Source organism: Cherax quadricarinatus, chromosome 36 (assembly GCF_038502225.1).
Source record: "Cherax quadricarinatus isolate ZL_2023a chromosome 36, ASM3850222v1, whole genome shotgun sequence".
In the NCBI taxonomy this organism is placed as follows: domain Eukaryota; kingdom Metazoa; phylum Arthropoda; class Malacostraca; order Decapoda; family Parastacidae; genus Cherax; species Cherax quadricarinatus.
In genome coordinates this window covers 16,535,839-16,548,338 of record NC_091327.1, presented here as the reverse complement: position 1 = coordinate 16,548,338, position 12,500 = coordinate 16,535,839, and the positions used below count along the sequence as shown (strand labels likewise).

At 43.5% G+C, this 12,500-nt stretch overlaps 1 protein-coding gene across 4 annotated transcripts in view; it reads left to right on the top strand.

The window, feature by feature from the left end:
• The window catches only part of LOC128691402 (homeobox protein abdominal-A homolog), a 263,556-nt gene that overhangs the window by 109,287 nt on the left and 141,769 nt on the right, over positions 1-12,500 (top strand). The window lies entirely within an intron of this gene.

The following is a 12,500-nucleotide window of genomic DNA, read 5'->3' as shown; positions in this document are numbered from 1 at the left end:
AGTTTCTAACAGTGAGGCAGGATAACAGTTTCTAACAGTGAGGCAGGATAAAAGTTTCTAACAGTGAGGCAGGATAACAGTTTCTAACAGTGAGGCAGGATAACAGTTTCTAACAGTGAGGCAGGATAACAGTTTCTAACAGTGAGGCAGGACAACAGTTTCTAACAGTGAGGCAGGATAACAGTTTCTAACAGTGAGACAGGATAACAGTTTCTAACAGTGAGACAGGATAACAGCTTCTAACAGTGAGGCAGGATAACAGTTTCTAACAGTGAGGCAGGATAACAGTTTCTAACAGTGAGGCAGGATAACAGTTTCTAACAGTGAGGCAGGATAACAGTTTCTAACAGTGAGGCAGGATAACAGTTTCTAACAGTGAGGCAGGATAACAGTTTCTAACAGTGAGGCAGGATAACAGTTTCTAACAGTGAGGCAGGATAACAGTTTCTAACAGTGAGGCAGGATAACAGTTTCTAACAGTGAGGCAGGATAACAGTTTCTAACAGTGAGGCAGGATAACAGTTTCTAACAGTGAGGCAGGATAACAGTTTCTAACAGTGAGGCAGGATAACAGTTTCTAACAGTGAGGCAGGATAACAGTTTCTAACAGTGAGGCAGGATAACAGTTTCTAACAGTGAGGCAGGATAACAGTTTCTAACAGTGAGGCAGGATAACAGTTTCTAACAGTGAGGCAGGATAACAGTTTCTAACAGTGAGGCAGGATAACAGTTTCTAACAGTGAGGCAGGATAACAGTTTCTAACAGTGAGGCAGGATAACAGTTTCTAACAGTGAGGCAGGATAACAGTTTCTAACAGTGAGACAGGATAACAGTTTCTAACAGTGAGGCAGGATAACAGTTTCTAACAGTGAGGCAGGATAACAGTTTCTAACAGTGAACAGGATAACAGTTTCTAACAGTGAGGCAGGATAACAGTTTCTAACAGTGAGGCAGGATAACAGTTTCTAACAGTGAGGCAGGATAACAGTTTCTAACAGTGAGGCAGGATAACAGTTTCTAACAGTGAGGCAGGATAACAGTTTCTAACAGTGAGGCAGGATAACAGTTTCTAACAGTGAGGCAGGATAACAGTTTCTAACAGTGAGGCAGGATAACAGTTTCTAACAGTGAGGCAGGATAACAGTTTCTAACAACAGATAACAGTTTCTAACAGTGAGGCAGGATAACAGTTTCTAACAGTGAGGCAGGATAACAGTTTCTAACAGTGAGGCAGGATAACAGTTTCTAACAGTGAGGCAGGATAACAGTTTCTAACAGTGAGGCAGGATAACAGTTTCTAACAGTGAGGCAGGATAACAGTTTCTAACAGTGAGGCAGGATAACAGTTTCTAACAGTGAGGCAGGATAACAGTTTCTAACAGTGAGGCAGGATAACAGTTTCTAACAGTGAGGCAGGATAACAGTTTCTAACAGTGAGGCAGGATAACAGTTTCTAACAGTGAGGCAGGATAAAAGTTTCTAACAGTGAGGCAGGATAACAGTTTCTAACAGTGAGGCAGGATAACAGTTTCTAACAGTGAGGCAGGATAACAGTTTCTAACAGTGAGGCAGGATAACAGTTTCTAACAGTGAGGCAGGATAACAGTTTCTAACAGTGAGGCAGGATAACAGTTTCTAACAGTGAGGCAGGATAACAGTTTCTAACAGTGAGGCAGATAACAGTTTCTAACAGTAACAGTTTCTAACAGTGAGGCAGGATAACAGTTTCTAACAGTGAGCAGGATAACAGTTTTCAGTGAGACAGGATAACAGCTTCTAACAGTGAGACAGGATAACAGTTTCTAACAGTGAGGCAGGATAACAGTTTCTAACAGTGAGACAGGATAACAGTTTCTAACAGTGAGGCAGGATAACAGTTTCTAACAGTGAGGCAGGATAACAGTTTCTAACAGTGAGGCAGGATAACAGTTTCTAAAAGTGAGGCAGGATAACAGTTTCTAACAGTGAGGCAGGATAACAGTTTCTAACAGTGAGGCAGGATAACAGTTTCTAACAGTGAGGCAGGATAACAGTTTCTAACAGTGAGGCAGGATAACAGTTTCTAACAGTGAGGCAGGATAACAGTTTCTAACAGTGAGACAGGATAACAGTTTCTAACAGTGAGGCAGGATAACAGTTTCTAACAGTGAGGCAGGAGTTTCTAACAGTGACAGTTTCTAACAGTGAGGCAGGATAACAGTTTCTAACAGTGAGGCAGGATAACAGTTTCTAACAGTGAGGCAGGATAACAGTTTCTAACAGTGAGGCAGGATAACAGTTTCTAACAGTGAGGCAGGATAACAGTTTCTAACAGTGAGGCAGGATAACAGTTTCTAACAGTGAGGCAGGATAACAGTTTCTAACAGTGAGGCAGGATAACAGTTTCTAACAGTGAGGCAGGATAACAGTTTCTAACAGTGAGGCAGGATAACAGTTTCTAACAGTGAGGCAGGATAACAGTTTCTAACAGTGAGGCAGGATAACAGTTTCTAACAGTGAGGCAGGATAACAGTTTCTAACAGTGAGGCAGGATAACAGTTTCTAACAGTGAGGCAGGATAACAGTTTCTAACAGTGAGGCAGGATAAAAGTTTCTAACAGTGAGGCAGGATAACAGTTTCTAACAGTGAGGCAGGATAACAGTTTCTAACAGTGAGGCAGGATAACAGTTTCTAACAGTGAGGCAGGATAACAGTTTCTAACAGTGAGGCAGGATAAAAGTTTCTAACAGTGAGGCAGGATAACAGTTTCTAACAGTGAGGCAGGATAACAGTTTCTAACAGTGAGGCAGGATAACAGTTTCTAACAGTGAGGCAGGACAACAGTTTCTAACAGTGAGGCAGGATAACAGTTTCTAACAGTGAGACAGGATAACAGTTTCTAACAGTGAGACAGGATAACAGCTTCTAACAGTGAGACAGGATAACAGTTCCTAACAGTGAGGCAGGATAACAGTTTCTAACAGTGAGACAGGATAACAGTTTCTAACAGTGAGGCAGGATAACAGTTTCTAACAGTGAGGCAGGATAACAGTTTCTAACAGTGAGGCAGGATAACAGTTTCTAAAAGTGAGGCAGGATAACAGTTTCTAACAGTGAGGCAGGATAACAGTTTCTAACAGTGAGGCAGGATAACAGTTTCTAACAGTGAGGCAGGATAACAGCTTCTAACAGTGAGGCAGGATAACAGTTTCTAACAGTGAGGCAGGATAACAGTTTCTAACAGTGAGACAGGATAACAGTTTCTAACAGTGAGGCAGGATAACAGTTTCTAACAGTGAGGCAGGATAACAGTTTCTAACAGTGAGGCAGGATAACAGCTTCTAACAGTGAGGCAGGATAACAGTTTCTAACAGTGAGGCAGGATAACAGTTTCTAACAGTGAGGCAGGATAACAGTTTCTAACAGTGAGGCAGGATAACAGTTTCTAACAGTGAGGCAGGATAACAGTTTCTAACAGTGAGGCAGGATAACAGTTTCTAACAGTGAGGCAGGATAACAGTTTCTAACAGTGAGGCAGGATAACAGTTTCTAACAGTGAGGCAGGATAACAGTTTCTAACAGTGAGGCAGGATAACAGTTTCTAACAGTGAGGCAGGATAAAAGTTTCTAACAGTGAGGCAGGATAACAGTTTCTAACAGTGAGGCAGGATAACAGTTTCTAACAGTGAGGCAGGATAACAGTTTCTAACAGTGAGGCAGGATAACAGTTTCTAACAGTGAGGCAGGATAACAGTTTCTAACAGTGAGGCAGGATAACAGTTTCTAACAGTGAGACAGGATAACAGTTTCTAACAGTGAGGCAGGATAACAGTTTCTAACAGTGAGGCAGGATAACAGTTTCTAACAGTGAGGCAGGATAACAGTTTCTAACAGTGAGGCAGGATAACAGTTTCTAACAGTGAGGCAGGATAACAGCTCTTAGCCTGTAAATATGATGAGGTATAATAATTGTACTTATTACAAGATTTTTATCTTAAACCATTATTATTATTATTATTATTATTATTATTATTATTATTATTATTATTATTATTATTATTATTATTATTATTATTATTATTATTATAGTCATAAACCATCAAATTATAAATAGTTTGTCCTGCTGTTGTGCGTAATTTCCCATTGACAGTTGCATCAGCACTAGCAAAAATAAGCCTTTTGGACGGGAAGCATAATGGCTAAAAGAGGAATGTGAAACCGTCTCCTTTCTCAGTCCAAAGGCCTTCATTGAGATTGATATTCACGTTAAATGTCCCTCCGTGGATCAGAACGTTAAATGTCCCTCCGTGGATCAGAACGTTAAATGTCCCTCCGTTAATCTAAAGTATTACTAACGATTACGTTGAATATTGCATCTGCAATTGCTAACGATTCACAAATTGCACAGCTGCGATTGCAGTTCTTGTATTTTCTCCTTCGTTTTGTACCAGAGATCACACGCGCGTGTGTAATCACCTATATGTACATACGTATATGTGACTGCAGGGGTCGAGTCACAGCTCCTGGTTTCGCTTCTTAGCAGGTCGCTGACTAGGTGTGTCGTAGTTTTTACTGTTTGTCAAAGGCACTTCTCGATAGGCACTTGCCTGAGTGATGTGTGTGTATGTGTGTGTGTTAGTTACCATTTTGTCCTAGGCACATGTCGATTAGACACTAGGCCTGTTGTATATACGTACATGTGTGTGTATGTGAGTGTATGCGTATATGTGTGTGTGTGTGTGTGTGTGTGTGTGTGTGTGTGTGTGTGTGTGTGTGTGTGTGTGTGTGTGTGTGTGTGTGTGTGTGTGTGTGTGTGTGTGTATACTCACCTAATTGTGGTTGCAGGGGTCGAGTCTCAGCTCCTGATCCCGCCTCTGCTGGTCGCTACTGGTTTCATACCTATTCTTAAAGCTATGTGTGGATTCTGCCACTACCTCTTCACTGTCCAGGTTTACCTGGAGACGCTTCCGGAGGTCAGCGCCCCCGCGGCCCGGTCACAGACCAGCCCTCGTGGTTGCTGCCTTGATCAATCAAGTGTGTGTGTACTCACCTATTTGTACTCACCTATTTGTGGTTGCAGGGGTCGAGTCTTAGCTCCTGGCCCCGCCTCTTCACCGGTTGCTACTGGGCCCTCTCTCTCCCCGCTCCATGAGCTTTATCAAACCTCGTCTTAAAACTGTGTATGGTTCCTGCCTCCACTACGTCATTTTCTAGGCTATTCCACTGCCTTACAACTCTATGACTGAAGAAATACTTCCTAATATCTCTCTGACTCATTTGTGTCTTCAACTTCCAATTGTGGCCTCTTGTTTCTGTGTCCCCTCCCTGGAACATCCTGTCTTTGTCCACCTTGTCTATTCCACGCAGTATTTTATATGTCGTTATCATGTGTGTGTGTGTGTGTGTGTGTGTGTGTGTGTGTGTGTGTGTGTGTGTGTGTGTGTGTGTGTACTCACCTAGTTGTGGTACCAGGGGTCGAGTCACAGCTCCTGGCCGTACTGGGTCACTCTTCCTGCTCCATGAGCTTTATCATACCTCTTCTTAAAGCTATGTGTGTTTATGTGTGTGTGCATGCCCGTGAAGCATATATGTGAACGCATGCATGTCTGGAAGCAGTTTGTGCGTATGTTTGTATTGTCCATCCACTAAGGCATTATTTCCCTCTGAAGATCCGCTTGAAAAATACAATTTTCAAACCATGTCGGTGTTTATATTCAACTTCCAAACGACCATAAATATAAATTATAGCCCATGAAAATAGAGAAATTGGCCAAACTTGGGCCATAAAAATCCAAAGAAACGAATGAATAAAGTATATCTATCGACGCTTCACAATACAGGTTGGAAGGCAGCATTGAAACCAGTCAGCATTGCCTGGTCACATGTAATATGCTGAAGCATCACTGCAGCATGCTTGCACCTTGATGTTTTTTGATGGGTGGTGGAGGAAGTGGTATATTTTATTGCAATAAAGTTTTTGTTAATGCTCTAATCTGCAATAAAAGTAAATTTTTATGTGTAGTATATCAGATACAGAATTATAAGTGTTGGGTATGTGTGTGTGTGTGTGTGTGTGTGTGTGTGTGTGTGTTTGTGTGTGTGTGTGTGTGTGTGTGTGTGTGTGTGTGTGCGTGCGTTTGTGTGTGTGTTTGTGTGTGTGTGTTTGTGTGTGTGTGTGTGTGTGTGTGTGTGTGTGTGTGTCTGTGTGTGTGTACTCACCTAATTGTACTCTCCTAATTGTGGTTGCTCCTGGCCCGGCCTCTTCACCGACCGCTACTAGGTCCTCTCTCCCCCTGCTCCATGAGCTTTATCATACCTCGTCTTAAAACTATGTATAGTTCCTGCCTCCACTACATCGCTTGTCAGACTATTCCACTTCCTAACTACTCTATGACTGAAGAAATACTTCCCCACATCCCTTTGACTCATCTGAGTCTTCAGCTTCCAACTGTGCTCCCTTGTTTCTGTGTCCCATCTCTGGAACAGCCTGTCTCTGTTCATCTTGTCTATTACACGCAGTATTTTGTATGTCGTTATCATGTGTCTCCTGACCCTCCTGTACTCCAGTGTTGTCAGACCGATTTCCCTTAACCTTTCTTCATAGGCCATTCCCCTTAGCTCTGGAACTAGCATTGTTGCAAACCTTTGCACTTTCTCTAATTTCTTGACGTGTTTGACCAGGTGTGGGTTCCAAACTGGTGCTGCGTACTCCAGTATGGGCCTGACGTACACAGTGTATAAAGTCTTGAACGATTCCTTCCTGAGGTACCGGAACGCTATTCTCAGGTTTGCCCAGCGCCCATATGCCGCAGCAGTTATCTGGTTAATGTGTGCTTCTGGCGATGTACTCGGTACTATTCTCACTTCTAGGTCTTTCTCCTTGAGTGAGGTTTGCAGCCTTTGGCCTCCTAGCCTATACTCTGTCTGTGGTCTTCTTTGCCCTCCTCCGATCTTCATGACTTTATATTTGGCGGGGTTAAATTCTAGGAGCCAGTTTCTGGACCACACATCCATTCTGCCGCGGACCTGTCTGGTCCGCGTCTGATTTAATTCTCCTCATTAACTTCACGTCATCTGCAAACAGGGACACTACTGAGTCTATCCCTTCCGTCATGTCTTTCACATATACCAAGAATAGCACTTGTCCCAGGACTGACCCCTGTGGTACCCCGCTCGTCACTGGCGCCCACTGTGATACCTCATCACGGACCATGACTCGCTGTTGCCTCCCTGTTAGGTATTCTCTGATCCATTGCAGTGCCCTTCCTGTTATACTTGCCTGTTCCTCTAGCTTCTGTACTATTGTCTAGTGAGGAACTGTGTCGAAGGCCTTCTTGCAGTCCAAGAAAATGCAATCAACCCACCCCTCTCTCTCATTCTTACTTCAGTTACCTTGTCATAAAACTCTAGTAAGTTTGTGACACAGGATTTGTCTTCCATAAATCCGTGCTGGCTGTCGTTTATAATCTTGTTCTGCTCCAGGTGCTCCACCACTCTCCTCCTGATAATATTTTCCAAGACTTTGCATACTATACATGTCACTGACACTGGTCTATAATTTAGTGCTTCATTTCTGTCTCCCTTCTTAAAGATGGGGACTACATTTGCCTTCTTCCATATTTCAGGTAGTTGCCCAGTTTCAAGGGAAGTGTTGAAGATTTTGGTTAGTGGCACACGTAGTGTCCCTGCTCCCTCTCTAATTACCCACGGAGAGATGTCCGGCCTCCCCGCCTTCTCCACCTCCTCCTCAGTCGTGTGTAATTCATTCAACACTTCTTGGTATATCCCTTGTTGCTGTACCCCACTGTTTTGTCTTCCCGTTGTCCCTTCAGCCTCCACTGTAACTACTTCCTGAAATCTCATGTTGAGCTCCTCACATACCTCCTGGTCGTTTCTTGTGAGCTCCCCACCTTCTTTCCTCAGTCTGATTACCTGGTCCTTGACTGCTGTCTTCCTCCTGATGTGGCTGTAGAGTAGTTTCGGGTCAGACTTGACTTTTGATGCCATGTCATTTTCATACTGCCGCTGTACCTCTCTCCTTACCTGTGCATACTCGTTTCTGGCTCGTCGACTAATCTCTTTATTCTCCTGAGTCCTTTGCCTTCTGTACTTTTTCCATTCTCTAGAGTACTTAGTTTTTGCCTCCCTGCACCTTCGGGTAAACCAAGATCTCGTTCTGTTCTTCCTATTATTTCTGTTACCCTTGGGAACAAACCTTTCCTCTGCCTCCTTGCATTTTGTTGTTACAAAGTCCATCATTTCGTTTACTGATTTTCCTACCAACTCCTGTTCCCACTGAACCTCCTGCAGGAAGGTCCTCATTCCCGTGTAGTCTCCCCTTTTATATTTTAGCTTTTCCCTTTCTACTCCTGTTACCCTTTCCACTTTTAGCTCCGCGATGTATTCAAAGCTCATAACTACGTGGCCACTAGCTCCAAGGGGTCTTTCATATGTGATGTGCTCAATGTCTGAGCTACTCAAGGTGAACACAAGGTCCAGTCTTGCTGGTTCATCCTCCCCTCTCTCTTTGGTAGTATCCCTAACATGTTGGTGCATGAGGTTTTCCAGCACCACATCCATCATCTTGGCTTTCCATGTTTCGGGACCCCCATGTGGCTCCAGGTTTTCCCAATCAATCTCCCTGTGACTGAAGTCGCCCATGACCAGTAACTTCTCTCTACCTGAGTGAGCCCTTCTTGCCACCTCAGCCAGTGTCCACCATTGCTCTGTTGCACTCATCATATGTGTGTGTGTGTGTGTGTGTGTGTGTGTGTGTGTGTGTGTGTGTGTGTGTGTGTGTGTGTGTGTGTGTGTGCGTTTATGTGTGTGTGTGTGTGTCTGTGTGTGTCTGTGTGTGTGTACTCACCTATTTGTGGTTTCAGGGGTCGAGTCACAGCTCCACTGTGTGTGTGTGTGTGTGTGCATGTGTGCCTGTGTGTGTGTTCTCACCTATTTGTGGTTGCAGGGGTCGAGTCACAGCTCCTCTGTGTGTGTGTGTGTGTGTGTGTGTGTGTGTGTGTGTGTGTGTGTGTGTGTGTGTGTGTGTGTGTGTGTGTGTGTGTGTGTGTGTGTGTGTGTGTGTGTGTGTGTGATACACCTGTGACTGCAACCTGACTTCGGGCCAGGCTTTTCTGTTGAGTTTACGTTCCACCAGGCTGTTGCTGTAGACCGCTCTCTGGCCAACGTAGCCTTCACAGCCTGGTTGATCTAACCCTTCAAAGTGATAATCGTCCACTTTCCTGGTGAATACACTTGTTCCAGCCACGAGTGTTGACAGTGTGCTCTCTGTTAGTACCTGCGGCTCCCCAGCTTTTCAATGAATCTATTTGACTCATCTTCACATATCTGTGTCGAAATGACATTGCCCGTTATAATCTATGTAAACCTCCAACTTCTCCAAAATTTACATTTGCCGTATATATATATATCCAGTTAATATAGTATCTCTCTTAATCTGTCACAAGACAGAGTTAACCCCATAATATTCGTTCTTCTCCCTGCTCCGCATAAGACAATTTTCCCTTACCAAAAACCAAACAAATACAGTAGACCTGATACACATATGCAGAAAATAAAATATATTCTAATATTCCAAATATATATTTAACATGTACAACATATATTTAGCATACATAAAATAAATGCTAAAATGGCGACACATATTACGTGTACCGAGCTGAGAACGCATAGCGTATAGCACAGCTTAGATGCTGAGAAAAATACTTGTATAGCTGGAGACACTTTGGATGTGCCCTTCCACTAAGTTATTGTTTCTCATTTTTGTGGGATCAGGGGTGAGAGAAAGAGGGCACGCTGGAGGAAGAGGGAGAGGGGAGACAAAGAGGGCAGGAAGGAGGAAGAGGGAGAAGGGAGACAAAGAGGGCAGGAAGGAGGAAGAGGGAGAGGGGAGACAAAGAGGGCAGGAAGGAGGAAGAGGGAGAGGGGCGACAAAGAGGGCAGGCTAGAGGAAGAGGGGGAGGGGCGACAAAGAGGGCAGGCTAGAGGAAGAGGGAGAGGGGAGACAAAGAGGGTAGGCTAGAGGAAGAGGGAGAGGGGAGAAAACGAAGGGAGGCTGAAGGAAGAGGGAGAGGTAGACAAAGAGGAAGAGAGAACAGGAGGGCAGGTTGGAGGAAGAGAAAGAGATAAAAAGAGCAAGTTGGAGGAAGAGGGAGAGGGAGAGTGAAAGAAGAGAAAGTGGGAGACGAGAAAGAGGGAGAGGCAGTGTGGGGAAAGAAGATTGGGAAGAAAAAGAAGACAAACTGGACGAATACAGAGAAATGGGAGATAAAAAGGACAGGCTTGAAGAAGGGAAAGAAGGGTAAGAAGAAGAAGAAGAAGAGGAAGAAGATAAAGATGAAGAAGGAGAGCTAGCATAAGAATTAGATCACAAAAGGAGACATGAGAGAAACTGAAGATTCAAGCAATTATATAGAAGAAAAATGAAAATAAAAGAAGGAAGAAGAACAACAATAAAAACATTTTCATTCTCATTATCACCATCATCATCAACAACAAAACAAAAACAACAGCATGATCAGTAAGAAACAAGAAAAATAGTGTAGATTGACAAGAGAAAAATGCATTTAAGTAATATTCAAAGAACGAGGAAGACAAGGAGGAGAAAGAGGGGAGAAGGAGGGCAGAGAGGGAGGGTAAAAATGAATAGATACAATAAAAATGAGGGTTGTATAAATGCAAGAGAGAGGAAACAATGAATTAACAAGACATTGAAGGGATGAAAAGTTAGGTTAGGTTGGGTTAGGTTAGGTTAGGTTAGGTTAGGTTAGGTTAGGTTAGGTTAGGTTAGGTTAGGTTAGATTGGGCTATGTTAGGCTGGGTTAAGTTTGATTGGGTTAGGCTGCGTTGGCCTAGACTGGGCTAGGTTAAGTTAGGTTAGGTTGATTTAGGCTGGGTTAGGTTAGGTTAGGTTAGGTTAGGTTAGGTTGGGTTAGGTTACGTTGGGTTAGGTTAGGTTGGGTTAGGTTACGTTGGGTTAGGTTAGGTTGGGTTAGGCTGGGTTAGGTTAGGTTAGGTTAGGTTAGGTTGGGTTAGGTTACGTTGGGTTAGGTTAGGTTGGGTTAGGCTGGGTTAGGTTAGGTTAGGTTAGGTTAGGTTGGGTTGGGTTACGTTGGGTTAGGTTACGTTGGGTTAGGCTGGGTTAGGTTAGGTTAGGTTAGGTTAGGTTGGGTTAGGTTACGTTGGGTTAGGTTACGTTGGGTTAGGCTGGGTTGGGCTAGACTGGCTTAGGGAAAGATATATAAAGTGAAGGTAGATACAACGAAACAAGGCATGGGAAGATATACTAAAGAAAACAGCACACAGAAATCCAGAAAAAAAACTCGACATGAAGAACTTAGAAAAGAAAATAACAGGTGAAAGAAGAGAGAGAAGAAATATGAGAATAGAACAATAAAAATATAAGAGAAGAAGGATAGAACAAAATGAAAACTACACACAAGAGAGCGTTGGTCATTACAGGTGGCATTATTACCTTGAGACAGGTGCGTGTGGGGGGAGATGGGGGCCGCCTTCCCCCCACCACCAAGGTTTATTTAGGCTAAGTACAGGTTTGTGGAAGATGGATGGTGAGCGTTTAAGGCTTCTGTGGCCGTAAATTTTTATTTTACTTGGCGTTGTATGTCGCGTCTGGTGATAAAAATCTGCGCCGAATTGCAGGAGCCAGGGTGATCCAGGAAGGTGGCAAGACCTTCCTGTACTCCGTAAAGGCAAACTAAGAGGAAAAAACCCATGGCCATCAGACTTCATGACTTAGAAACCCATGGGTATCACACTTCTAGACTTACAAACCCATGGGCATCACACTTCATGACTTAGAAACCCATGACCATCACACTTCATGACTTAGAAACCCATGGCCATCACACTTCATGACTTAGAAATCCATGGCCATCACACTTCATGACTTAGAAATCCATGGCCATCACACTTCATGACTTAGAAACCCATGGCCATCACACTTCAAGACTTAGAGATGTGCAAATGTGACAAATGGTTGAAAGGACGTATAGTCAAAGGGACAAGTTCCACAACAATCGTTTTGCACCTTGCTGTGCTTTGTCATGACTACTACTACTACTACTACTACTACTACTACTACTACTACTACTACTACTACTACTACTACTATTATAATTATTATTATTATTATTATTATTACTACTACTACTACTACTAGTGCTACTACTATTACCTCGCTTCACTCTCCTGTCTGACTACCGCTATTTTCCCTACTTACTACTACCTCTACAACTTCCGCTGCCAGCATTGCCTCTACCACTACTGCTCCACTTCTCTCTTATTCATTCTGTCCCGTCCCTGTCCCCTCTCTCCTGTACATACTGGCTCCCTCACCTTCGTATCTTAGTGTGACTTGTAAATGGTCCAAAACGTCCGAAACGTCGTCCTAAGCTTCTCTCTCCTGTGTGCGGGTTATTTGTGTATTGTCATGACTCGATAAAGCTCTACACAGAGCAAAAACTTGTCCTCTCCTCTTTTTCT